Source organism: Ranitomeya variabilis, chromosome 4 (assembly GCF_051348905.1).
Source record: "Ranitomeya variabilis isolate aRanVar5 chromosome 4, aRanVar5.hap1, whole genome shotgun sequence".
Taxonomy (NCBI): domain Eukaryota; kingdom Metazoa; phylum Chordata; class Amphibia; order Anura; family Dendrobatidae; genus Ranitomeya; species Ranitomeya variabilis.
In genome coordinates, this window is record NC_135235.1 from 247,553,258 (window position 1) to 247,567,302 (window position 14,045).

The 14,045-nt window shown below is 50.0% G+C and overlaps 1 protein-coding gene across 3 annotated transcripts in view; it reads right to left on the minus strand.

The window, feature by feature from the left end:
* Positions 1-449: 449 nt before the first annotated feature.
* APLP2 (amyloid beta precursor like protein 2) overlaps positions 450-14,045 on the minus strand; it is an 83,836-nt gene continuing 70,240 nt past the window's right edge. For 2 of the 3 annotated variants that reach the window (XM_077249370.1, XM_077249381.1), the window contains one exon: positions 910-1,030. The gene's annotated coding sequence lies outside the window, so the exon portion shown is untranslated. Of the gene's footprint in view, positions 1,031-14,045 lie in introns of all 3 variants that reach the window. The other variant, XM_077249376.1, reaches the window with a different exon arrangement.

Sequence of the window (14,045 nt, forward strand, 5' to 3'; positions counted from 1 at the left end):
CTGCCGCGAGGTACCCACCGCAATGAGGATAGAGAATCCTGGGGACGCGCCTCCGCCCCAACGCGCGTTTCGGCGATCACACCTTCGTCAGGGGGCATTAGGAATATGTGCTCAGGGAGTTTAAAAGCACCCGCACCGGAAATGCAGGTACGCGACAACCGGAAGTGGTCACGCGGCGCCATGGAAACCATAGCGCTGGCACAGTCCGAAGAAAGCCGAAGAACGCCGAAGATCACAGGGGCCCCATGTGACCCAGGGCGTCCAACGGCCACCACGGAAATGCGCAGGCGCACAGGAACCCAACGGCACCTGCAACACCACTGGGACCGGACGTGCTATACTTATGCTACGTAAGTATGACCCAAATATGAAATAAATGTTAATACGAACAACAGTGCATATAACTAGCAATGCTGTTAAAAGATCGACATAGGTTTTGCCCAAGAACAGGGGCTACACGATACTTGCGAAAGTTTACTAAATTGCCATAGTAACACACGCCGCTAAAAATAGGGGGAGAAAGAAAGGAGGTGGCTACTCAGTTGCCATATCAACAAGCACCGCTACAGAACAAGGTGGTTAGTGGGTACATTATATCGACCTATAATACTTAAATAATAATAAACGCACCAATAATTACAAGTAAATAGTACACCATATGGCCAGTAAAATATACCCACTATGGCCTAGAATATATAATGGTGCAAGGGTACAATACAGATATCAACAGAAGGTTCATAAACGCAACCCACCAACCCACCATTCTCACCCCTATAAAATTTACAGCAATATAGAACTATCACATGCAATAATCCTTACGCGATCACTATACAGTACAAAAATTGAAGATAAAGAGACTCAGTTCATATTATTTCTTCTTTTTATTCTTTTTTTCTCTTTATTTCACATTCTCCTCTCCTTCTGGTCAAGACATCTTCATTCCTGAATAATTTGATCGAGTAATATCGGGGTCCTGACTCGAGGATTTGAATTGGGTCAAAACTACGCAGCATCACGGTGTCCAAATGTGCTAAAAAGAACGAAAAAGTTAAAAACCAATAAAAACAATACAGCAGCACCAAAGTGATGCCAAACCACAGCCTGGGCCAACGACCACATAAATTAAATTAAATTAAGAGTTGAGGGATAAGGTTACAGGAAAGGGGCATAACTAATATTTTCATTAAGTCCAGCAGGCTGGACCGTGCCTAGAGTCCAAATCCACCTGGACTCAACACGGGCCAGCCGCTGGAACGTGCCCCCTCCACGAATCCCCACATCCGAAAGATCAATACCTCTTGCCCTGAGGAGGCCAGCATTGCAGTCATGGAACCTCTTAAAATGGCGAGGTAGTGTTTTAAGGGTAGAGATGTCGTCCACAGCCGCCGCTGCGCCGATGCCCAAAACATGCTCACGGATACGTGTTTTGAGTTGGCGGGTGGTCATGCCTACATATATTTTCTCACATGGACATGTTATCAAATAGATCACGTTTCTACTAGAACATGTAATTCTTTTCCTAATTTTAAATTTGCGTGATCCATCAAAGTTAGAGAAAACACCAACTCTCTCAATATTCGGGCATGCGACACAGCGGCCACACCCCACCCGAACAGCCATAGAGTCTGGCTGGATTGGACCTCCACCTGCTGGCGGCCTTGGAACTCCCGGACGACGACAATGATGGACGTCTTGAGGCTCATCCAGTAATACCAGCAGGAGGCCCAATCCGAGCAGCTATCGGAGCGGGAGCAGCAGCTGGAGTTAGCCCGACTCCAGGGGTTGAGGTCGTCCCAGTCCAGTGGCGAGCCCAACAGCGCTCAGACCCCTAAAACCACGGCCAGAGCACTTTCCTGTGATGGAAAAGGACGGGGACTTGGACACTTTTCTGCAGGCATTAGAGAAAGCCTGCAGACAGTACTGGCTGCCTGGGAACCAATGGGCCTGATACCTGAGCCCAGGGCTAAAAGGCCAAGCTCTGGAGGCATTTGCTGCCCTTCCGCCAGACCAAGATGAAGACTATGAGGCCATCAAGCAGACCCTGATTACCAAGTACCTGCTTACACCTGAGGTTTACCGTAGAAAGTTCCGGAACCTCCAACGTGGCCCACATAACAGTTATAGCGAGGCAGTGCATGGACTCCGGGCCCACTTTAACCAGTGGACCCAAGGACTGTCAGTGACCACCTTTGCACAGCTGCAGGACCTGATGATCAAAGACCAGTTCTTACATCTTTGCCCAGCTGAGGTGCGACAGTTCGTGATGGACAGAGAGCCCAAAGACGTGGCTAAAGCAGCGCAGATTGCCGACGCCTATGAGGCCAACCGTAAACCGGAAGTGCGGAAGCCAGTCACCGCCAGCTGGAGAGGGGGTAAGCCTGCAAACAACCTCAGTGACCCTACCAGGCAACACAACAGACGCCCTGTCCCTGTTGCCAACAGCATTAGACCTACCACCGACCTTCACCAGTGTTTTTCTTGCAAACAGACTTGTCATATCAGCACCTACTGTCCAGAGAAGCAAAGGAACCCCCCAACCAAGGCCCGTGGGCCTAATGAAGCAGTTCTTTTGGTGGGTGGGGTGGTTGGGAGGGTGTGTGACAACGTGCAGCATGTCCCTGTGGGGGGGCTATGTCACTCAAGGCCTCAATGACACTGGGGCTGAACGAACCCTCATCAGACCCGAACTGGCGGCCCCTAAAGACATTATTGCGGGGAAAACCCTGACTGTCACTGGGATAGGGGGCATTCGCTGTCGCCTGCTAATGGCCCAGGTGTATGTAGATTGGGGTGCCAGGAGCGAGGTGAAGTGGGGCTGTCCGATAACTTGCCCACTGATGTTTTATTTGGGACTGATTTGGGGAGGATGGTTGCATATTATGTCCCTGACTCCCCTCCCCGATTGAATGATGATGATAGCAATGGGAAATTGCACGTGAAACCTGACACTGCTTTACCGGTTAAAGGGAACCTGTCACCTGAATTTGGCGGGACAGGTTTGCGGTCATATGGGCGGGGTTTTGGGGTGTTTGATTCACCCTTTCCTTACCCGCTTGCTGCATGCTGGCCGCAATATTGGATTGAAGTTCATGCTGTGTCCTCCGTAGTACACGCCTTCGCAAGGCGCCTTGCGCAGGCGTGTACTACGGAGGACACAGCATGAACTTCAATCCAATATTGCGGCCAGCATGCAGCCAGCGGGTAAGGAAAGGGTGAATCAAACACCCGAAAACCCCGCCCATATGATCGCAAACCTGTCCCGCCAAATTCAGGTGACAGGTTCCCTTTAATGATGTACCTGATAATCATTGTTCTGAAAATGCCGAGGGTAATACTGATGATGCTGATTATGAAAACATGCATGTGTTACATGCTAACCATTTATTTCCATAGAATGATGTGTTCACAGGTGCAGGAGTACTCAGCCACGTCACTCTGCGGGGTGGGATGGCTGAGGAACCCCTAACAGGAGCAAGCGATGGTGCTAAGAGAAATGGGGAGATGCATGGGAACCGTGAGGAAGGTGAGGCCGTGCAACTGATCAGTGCCACAGAGGAAGTTAACTGCCCCATAACTAGCTCTGCTCCTGAGATGTTGGGAGTGGGTCAGGAGGTAGTACCCATAGCAGCGCCGGCTGATGGGTCTGTGGAAATCCCCGGGGAGACAGCCTACGTAGCTGCTGTCACCTGCAGTCAGAGTGCCCGGAACGCAGATAACGTTTTGCCTTCTGGACCCTCCTCAGTCACAAGCGTGACTGAACCAGAGATGGACCCAGAGCAGGTTCCAAAGGGTTACCGTGGAGAAGGGACCCCGACGTCGCTTCTGGCTGCCCCTAGCCAGGAGTTCCAGGCTGCTCTGCACTCAGATGCGAGCCTGGAGAATTTGAGACACCTCGCCGAGACGCCCACCTCCGTGACCGATAAGGAGAGGGTGTTCTGGGAATGAGGAAGGTTGTACTGGGAGACAGTACCAGGAAAATCGCAAAAGAAGTGGTTGAGGGAAAGACAGCTGGTCGTCCCGCACCAATTCAGGGGTGAGTTGTTGCGGATTGCCCATGAGATCCCGCTCGCTGGACACTTGGAGATCAGCAAAACTATGGCCCGGCTGTCTCAACACTTCAATTGGCCCATGATGGGGACAGATGTGACTACTGCCTCACCTGTATCACCTGTCCAAGAGTGGGGAAGGCAGAGCTTGCTCTTAAGGCTCTCCTGATCCCTTTGCCAGTGATAGAGGAGCCTTTCCAGAGGATTGTGGTGGACATTGTGGGCCCGCTGGCCATCCCCAGCAGCTCTGGAAAGCAATACGTCCTCAGTGTGGTAAAATACGCTACCCGGTACTCAGAGGCAGTGGCTCTGTCCTCAACTAGAGCAGATAAGGTGGTGGATGCACTGTTGGCCATCTTTTCACGGGTGGGATTTCCCAGGGAGATGCTTACCTGTTATGATCCTAGTGGCTGAGGATCACAAAACGGACTAGCTAAGTTTATGAACATAGACACGAGCTCTAGGGAGGTGGTAACTGGACTGATCGCAAAACCTGATCCTAACCAAACACACTAAAGGTAGCCGGTGAACATGCCTAAATTCCTAGACGTCTCGACGCAGCCTGAGAAACTAGCTACCCCTAGAGAGAAAGAAAGTAAGACCTCACTTGCCTCAGAGAAATAACCCCAAAGATATAGAAAGCCCCCAACAAATAATAACGGTGAGGTAAGGGGAAAATACAAATGTAGAAATGAAACAGATTCAGCAAATGAGGCCCGCTAATACTAGATAGCAGAAGACAGATAGGAAACTGTGCGGTCAGTAGAAAACCCTATACAAAATATCCACGCTGAGAATTCAAGAACCCCCACACCAACTAACGGTGTGAGGGGAGAAACTCAGCCCCCTAGAGCTACCAGCAAGCAAGGAAATCACATATTAGCAAGCTGGACAAGGACAGATCATAAACCAAGAAACATATTGAACACTGATGATCAAAAAATGAACAAACAGAAACTTAGCTTCTCTTGAAGAGACTGATAACGAAGGACTGCAGGAGAGCTCCAAAATAGCACTGAAGACATTGACAGCAGGCAACAACTGAGAGTCCAGGTGAACTAAATAGGAAACCAGCTAACAGATAACGAGACAGCTGATCAAGCCTCAGACCTGCAGAATGACACAAAGAGCCACCAGAGGGAGCCCAAAGACAGCACTCACACAGTACCAGTTGTGACCACAAGAGGGAGCCCAAAAACAGAGTTCACAACACTTACCGATCAAGGGACCCAATTCATGTCTCGCCTAATGGAGGCTCTCTGTAAGAAAATGCAGGTGAAGCATCTGGTATAGAATGCGTCAAAAGGTGTGGGTGCTGGTCCCCGTACCAAAAGGATAAACTTCAGGCACCCTGGGAAGGCCCGTACGTCGTCCACCAACAGCTCAACCCGGTCACTTACGTGGTCACGCTGGACCACGCTCGGGGTAGGCAAAAAGCCTTTCACGTCAACATGATGAAGGCTCAACACGAATGTGAAGCCTGCTTCCTACCGGTCTGCAGCCTGCCCAAAGACAGGGAGGAAGACCCCCTCCTGGACATGCTGGCCCAAGCCAAGACCGGTGGGTCCATCGAGGACATGGAGGTAAGTGCCTTGTTAACCAAATCCCAGCGATCATAGTCCCAGACCACGCTGGAACACTTCCGGGCCGTGATCTCCAACCGACCTGGAAGTACTGAGTTAGCATTCCATGAGTTGGACACCGAGAATCATGCCCCACTATGGCGAACACCCTATCGGATCTCCGATGAGGTGCAGGTTATGCCCCAGGAGATAGATGAGATGTTACAGCTGGGGGTGTTTCAACGGTCAAAGAGTGCGTGGGCCTCACCTGTAGTTCTCGTGCCAAAGAAGAATTGGACCACCTGATTCTGCATGGACTACAGGGGGCTCAACGCCATCACAGCCTCTGAGGTGCACCCAATGCCACACATCAAGGAGCTGCTTGAGCGGTTAGAGCCAAAAGGGTCAGAGCATGGCTATGCAGATGGGTTGTCCCACGAGGATGAACCTGCTGAGGTGTGCATGGAGGAGTACCGAGAGGTTCTGCCTCCGTAGCGCAGTCCAAAAGGGGAGGTGTCACGATAATGTAAAAATGTAATATTGTGAGTTTAGTTTCAGAAGGTTACATGGCTTTCCAGACACGCTGTGGGCCATTCCGACCCGCCCTCTTCTCTCTCTGCCTGCTGCTTGTGTGTGCGTGAATCCTAAACCCCTCCCTGAAGAATTTTTATGGTTCTATGCTGCAAGCAGAGCAGTCTCCCTAAAACTACTCATTTCCCCTCCCACATGGTACTAGTTCAAACTGGTGTAGCCACCATGAGATTCTTTGTTTTATTAAAGTGACATATTCTGGCACCGATCCGGGCTAGAGATATAAGAATTGTATATTCCGGATATCCATAGATAGATCTATCACTCACTGAAAGTTCTACAGCTAAACGCAATGAGTGCAAAGCATGGATTTCTCCTTAAGTGGTTCATGTAAGTACGCCATGCTTACACTTAAAAGAATCGCCCCAACGTGGGGCACCTCGGGAACCTGGTGTATTTCGTATACGAGAGTCATACAGCGAGATATGCGTAAAAATAGTTTTCATAGTCTAAGCAAAGGGGAGGTGTCAGCCTCTACGTGATGTCACCACAAGGGGAGTGCCTGGGTTTTAGGCTAAGAAACAAGTAGTGAAGCGAGCAGTCTTCTGAAGTCTTTTTGCCCAGGGTCCAGCTGCTCTATAGATGTGACATGCATCTTGATGCATCTCCTGCGCACATGGGTTAACAGGAGATGAAATGATCTGAATGCTGTTTTTTCAATTTTAATCCTTTCATTTGTAATTGTAATGTACAGATGATTTTGTCTTTATAATATCTTTTTTATGCCTTGTAAACACTGCCTATCTTTTTTTTGGAGTAAAATATAAAATTAACAAGCTTGTCTCTCCATGCTCTAAATGAACTGTTGCGTCCTCTGAAGTGAATTACGCTACTAATCTGGGTTGGCTCTGGACCCATTAACAATTAAGAGAATCGGAGCTGGTGGCAGCATACTTTGTTCTGTGCGTTTGGGAGGCTTTGTAGCGACGGCGGCGTTGATAATTATTGTTCCTGCCTGAGTGGGAGTAGTTATAGCACCCTCGCTGCAGTGTGACCCATAGCCAGTATATAGCAGGCAGCCTTTCTGGCGACTAATTACCCTAGGTGCTATACCCTGACTGACCTGAGGGTAAGGGGGGCCAGAGAGCTGCAAGTTCCAAACCGAAACAACCCTGGTTCATGACAAATTGGTGTGAGTGGTGGGGATGATAAAGGTATCTTCCCTGTGAACCGTGACATAATGGTAGGATCCCTGGCATAGCCAGCGGGATCCGTGACATATTGGTGGCAGCACAGTGGGATCCGTGACAGCGGTCCACTTGGTGGACAGCGGGAATTATGCCCCACTACGTCAAACACCCTATCTGATCTCCGACAAGGTGCAGCAGGTTATGCGCCAGGAGATCGATGAGATGTTACAGCTGGGGGTGAGTCAACAGTCAAAGAGCACGTGGGCCTCACCTGTAGTTCACATGCCAAAGAAGGATCGGACCACCCAGTTCTGCGTGGACTACAGGGGGCTCCACGCCATCACAGCCTCTGACGAGCACCCAATGGCGCGCATAGAGGAGCTGCTTGAACGGTTAGCTGGCGCAGAATATCTGACCATAATGGATCTGAGTCGCTGATACTGGCAGATTTCCCTGAGCCCCGAGGTCATGATTATCATGATTAAGGGAGCTTAGTCTTCAGAAACGCATTGAGATTCTTACCTATAGGGTATGTTTCCACGTTCAGTTTTGCTTCAGGCTTTGGTCAGGATTTTATGCAGGTAAAATCCTGACCAAAACTGCACCTGAGGTCACTGGCAGGTCACCTGCGGTGTACCTGCGTGTTTTGCTCATAGTAGCAACATGCTGCGTTTCGAAAAAACGCACCACGCATGCGTTTTCGCGGCAAAAACGCATGCGTTTTTTAACGCATAGTGGAGTCTGGATTTCATGAAATCCCATCCACTATGCTGTAACATCTGGACGCTGCGTTTTTGACGCTGCGGAAAAACGCAGCGTCAAAAACGCAGCGTTTCCTGAACATGGAAACATACCCATATGGTTTGTGCTGAAGTTTGTATCCTCCATGTTTAAGTTTGTGAATAAAGAAAACTTTTTTTCATGGATTCAGTGAAGCTGGACATTTTCTTCTCTTGCACAGCGGGTCCGGTCTCTTCTACACAGCGGGTCCGTGCTCCCGAAACTCAGCTTCTGCATCACGGGTGAGCTGGTTTATACTCCTTCTCTGCAAAAGTCTGCCTTTATCACGCCCTTCAGACTGTATGAGTCCACGGTCATGCCATTCGGCATGAAGAATGCCCCTGCCACATTCCAGCGGATGGTCAACCACCTGCTTCAGGGACTGGAGAAGTCTGCGGTGGCGTACTTGGATGACCTTGCCATCTTCAGTTCCTCCTGGGATGAACATCTGGAGCATCATGAGGAGGTGCTCAGGCGAATTCACCAAGCAGGTCTGACCATCAAGCCGGGAAAGTGCCAGATGGGCATGAGAGAGGTCCACTATCTGGGGCACCGGGTAGGTGGGAACTCCATAAAGCCAGGGCATGGCAATGCAGATAGGTTGTCCGCCGGTGCGCATGGAAGAGTACCGCGAGGTTCTGTTTACATAGCGCAGTCCAAAAGGGGGAGATGTCAGGAACTAAAGTTCTAAATACTTCAATTACACATACAGAGCTCTCAGCTGCAGTTTCCTGTGCCTGCGTGTGTATTCCTAAACCCCTCATTTCCCCATCCTTCAGGAATGTTTATGGCTTGGTGCTGCGAAAACCAGACTGTGTTAAACTCCTCATTCCCCCCCTCCCACCTGATACTGGCTGAAACTGGTACAGCAAGCATGGGATGGTATACTGCTCCTCCCATGTATATGTAGCGCCCCCACTGCCGCAGGGCCGAGGGGTACCCGGTACCGGGCCTCTGAGTCTCTGCTCTGGGGTTGTCACGGTGGCTAGACCCGGTCCGTGACCCTGCTGAGGGGCGTACAATAATAGATGTGGATGGTGATGGAGGTGCGGTGCAGTAAATAACGAAGACACCAGGTTGCAGTCTCTTTACCTCTTTACTGAAGGCTTCTGAGTCCTCAATCCGGAATACGGTTAACAGGGCTGCGCAAGTCCGGCCGGTCCGATGGCACCTCCAGAGTTCCCTTTGCAGGTGGAAATCTGTGCCTACCTTCCTGCGCTTGTGTTGTGGTCCTCCCCTGCTGTGCTTACGGGATAGTACCCCACAACTGTTGTGTCTGTTTCTCGTGTTCCCTCACAACTCGATTCTGATGTTCTCCCTCTACGTCCCCCTGATCTTACGGTTAGGACGCACCCGTATGACGGGAGGCTCGGAGCTCTTCCGGGACTCTTGCGTCGCCCCACTCCTGTTGTTAACCCCCTGTGTCTTCCTGGGTCTGGGTGAGACAGCCCGCCTGTAACTGACTGTCCTGCCGTAGGTTTGAAGTTTGGCTTGGAGCACTATACTTCCTCGGCGTTCCGGCCACCGGTTATGCGCCTCAATAGGATGTTGCCTCGTCTTACAGCACGACTCCTACTGGTTTTCTCCTTGTTGCGTTGATCTCGTTTCTCACTCAGCACAATAAACCTCGCTTCTTATCCTTTCTTGGGATACCGCCGCTATATCAAGCAGGCGCGGTCCCGTAACGTTCTCTCTGTTCGCTAGGCCTCTGTCAGGATCCCACCCCTGACATAGACCCCTCTGAATCTTCCCCTACAACACCCTCTGCCACAAGGTGTTGCCTGGTTCCAACCCAGCCAGCTTTCTGTCTAACTTCCTGCCTAACCCCCAGTTTTACCAGACTGTGAGGAGTGGCCTAATAAATAGAACCCTTAGCTCCCCCTGGAGGCCAGACTGTGAAATGTATTGGTGTCTGTGATACCTGGTCAGATGAACTCCTTCAGTGCCATCAGACGTACCATAGCCCCCCTTAGCGGCGGAGCCACAGTACTGCAACGACCAGGACTCTGGGGCGCTGCACTCCCCCCCGGTTAAATCCAGTACTCCTGGACTGGGAAGAAAACAATACATGTCAGCAAAAAGACATACAATTTTGAAAATGCAAGTACAAGTAAACTTTTTAACAGAGCTTCCCTTTATGGGAGGTGAGGACACTTGAACGTTACAAACATGGTTAAATACTTTAAATAACTTTTCTTACCCAACCGGGTATTCTACTAAGTGCAAAATCTTTGAACAATAATTTAACATTGCCTTTAAGGACGTACTCGCTAAATCCACTAAAGACCTTCTTATATCACATATAAGGCTAATTAACTTTTATGCATTCTCCTTCTTTACATCTAACGCGGAAAGAAAAAAGATGACAAATGGTCACACACAATAAATAGAAATACTATAAACTTTATTAATAGCATACCACAATATTAAAACCAGGTGAAAGGAGGGAAGGTAGTAACAGCACAAAAACCTCTGTTATAGAGTTAACAGGAAGGGTGCCACCAGGAATAACAGTCCTACAGGCTTATACATTATCAGAGTAGAAAAAATAAGCAAAAATAGGAAACAAATAGTAAAAAACTAAATAAACAAAAATAATAATTTGATCCTACTGCAGTCAGGAATACCAAGCCAAATAACAACAGTTCACACATAAGATAGGTAAATACAAGAACCGCTATAGTGCTAACCTAATTGAAGTCCCATAGCCTATCAAACAAACATAATAGATATTATTAGAGCAAGGTACCCACCGCACAGAGGACTGTAGTACTGGAGGCACGCTGGGGTGGAAGCGTGCCTCCAGTACTACAGTCCTCTGTGCGGTGGGTACCTTGCTCTAATAATATCTATTATGTTTGTTTGATAGGCTATGGGACTTCAATTAGGTTAGCACTATAGCGGTTCTTGTATTTACCTATCTTATATGTGAACTGTTGTTATTTGGCTTGGTATTCCTGACTGCAGTAGGATCAAATTATTATTTTTGTTTATTTAGTTTTTTACTATTTGTTTCCTATTTTTGCTTATTTTTTCTACTCTGATAATGTATAAGCCTGTAGGACTGTTATTCCTGGTGGCACCCTTCCTGTTAACTCTATAACAGAGGTTTTTGTGCTGTTACTACCTTCCCTCCTTTCACCTGGTTTTAATATTGTGGTATGCTATTAATAAAGTTTATAGTATTTCTATTTATTGTGTGTGACCATTTGTCATCTTTTTTCTTTCCGCGTTATGTGCTTATCGTGATGATAGGTCTTGTTGGTCCTTTTTCACCTATGGTACAGATTTTTGTCAAATTATGAGTTACCATGGTGTTTAGTCATATAAGTTGTTATTCTTTCCTTCTTTACATCTGCAGGACCGCCTGTCCTAACTGCTCCACACCTACTGCCTCTCCTTTCTATACAGGACCGCCCCTTTCCGCCCGGGCCTACTGTCCTTCCACTACTATACACAGTATAGAACATATCATTTTTCTTTCAGTTCAAGATCACTGAGCCATCTCTATATGGCTCCTAAGAGGACTCACCACTAACCCCTACGGGTTCACTTCCTGTCCTCATTCTTCTATTAACATTATTAAACATTTCTTACAATCAACCAGTTAGCTACATATAACTTTTACATATCAGCATTATCAGTACTTTCTTTCAAAACATCATTCTTTAAGTGCTTTTGATGAACATCCCCTTTAAGAGGGGACCAAGTCTCTACGAGGTAGTGCAACTTCTCAAGCTGCAAGTCTGTTTGCAGTAAGGACTCCGATGCTGGTTCTGCGACCAGTGTCTTCGCAAAGATTCCTTTCGCTTATAAAACCAGTAGAGAGCACCTTTAAGAAGGTGCAAACTATTTACAAGATCAGTTTTTGAATCATTCACCATCCATGATTCGGCAGTCCTTTGATAACGGAGCAAAAATAGAAAACAAACAAAAGGCAATAGGGATCCCGGGTCAACAAAGGGATCCCTTTAAGAGTTAACCCTGGATGGGTTTTAGCAGCAAAACAGTGAAAACAATTAACTATGTACAATCAATAAAGCATTTTTGCTTACTCATCTTGTGGCTGTGCAGGGGGTGGTCTTCTTCCAGGTCTCACCCGGCCAACGGGTCGCGTTGGTGCAGCAAGGGCCGGTCCTGGCTCCAGCAGCGACAGGATCCCTCGTCGGGAAGCCCTCCTTGCTTGTGGGCAAGCGCGACCCAGAGGCACGCGGTGGACCCGGACCTCCTGAGGTTCCGCGGGGACGGGCTCCGGGACCTTCCCTGCAGAAGGCTCGTCCTCCGGCGTTCCGGCAGCAGCCTGGAGGGCGACGCACCGCTGGACGCCTCGAGCTATCCAGCCGGTTTCGCCAGCCTCCCTCCTCCACCGGGTATAGGTCACTGCGTCGCCAGGCTCCAGGTCGCAAGCGAACCTCCCTCCACAGGGCTCCACTTCTTCCCGATCTACACGGACCTGTAGTGGCTCCCCGATCTCCTGGATAACTCCCCTTCCTTTCCGGGAGTTAAAGGATATCACTACTCCCCAGTGCGACGGTGGAACCTCCTCAACGCTCCTCAGATCGACCTGGGCTGCCGGTTGGGGTCTGTTCCGCCACGCTGTCATCAGGCGCTGCAGGTGCTCCACCTCTGGCAGGATCCTCAGGCCCTGTCCCTGCAGCTCACACTCCGCCGCGGTCGGGATGAAAGAAGCGGGGGGACACCGGAGACAGGCGGACCTCCGTAGGTTGGCCCAGCCGAGCGATCACACAGGCGTCGGCTTCCAGGCGGTAGGCTATCTGCCGGGCCTCAGCTGCAGCCACACACTCCTCGGACAGCGGCCGGGGGGGGGTCGGCCCATCGGTAGCTCCGCAAGGGTCAGTTCCCGCAACGATGGCGTGTCCGGGGCTGTGTCGGGTTGTGCAGCCTCTTGCTGAGTCGGGTCATTCCCACGCGGTGCTTCCGGCGTCGCCATTTTCGCTTCCTCTCTGGTGTCCTCTTCCCGCGGTCTCTTTCGTGGGCGGCCCCGTCTCCATGGTCTCCATCCTCCAAAGAGAATGAGGAGGCGGACCTCGGCTGCTGACGGACACGTCCTCAGGACACAGAAATATTTAGACTGGGCGGCCATTGTCTTTCGCGCTCTCCAGCTTGTTTACGCCCACTCCACGCCTCTCTTCTTCTCCTGCGCTCTCCTCAGCGCTGTAATGGCGGATTTTGGTGGCAAGTGGCGCGGCACAGTCTTTGCAATAAATCACAGTCCAAGTATAATAAATCACAGTTCCAAGGCACACATGACCTGATTCTTCAGGCTTAAGTAGATCCTGTTCGTGATGCCAAGTTGTAGCGCCCCCACTGCCGCAGGGCCGAGGGGTACCCGGTACCGGGCCTCTGAGTCTCTGCTCTGGGGTTGTCACGGTGGCTAGACCCGGTCCGTGACCCTGCTGAGGGGCGTACAATAATAGATGTGGATGGTGATGGAGGTGCGGTGCAGTAAATAACGAAGACACCAGGTTGCAGTCTCTTTACCTCTTTACTGAAGGCTTCTGATTCCTCAATCCGGAATACGGTTAACAGGGCTGCGCAAGTCCGGCCGGTCCGATGGCACCTCCAGAGTTCCCTTTGCAGGTGGAAATCTGTGCCTACCTTCCTGCGCTTGTGTTGTGGTCCTCCCCTGCTGTGCTTACGGGATAGTACCCCACAACTGTTGTGTGTTTCTCGTGTTCCCTCACAACTCGATTCTGATGTTCTCCCTCTACGTCCCCCTGATCTTACGGTTAGGACGCACCCGTATGACGGGAGGCTCGGAGCTCTTCCGGGACTCTTGCGTCGCCCCACTCCTGTTGTTAACCCCCTGTGTCTTCCTGGGTCTGGGTGAGACAGCCCGCCTGTAACTGACTGTCCTGCCGTAGGTTTGAAGTTTGGCTTGGAGCACTATACTTCCTCGGCGTTCCGGCCACCGG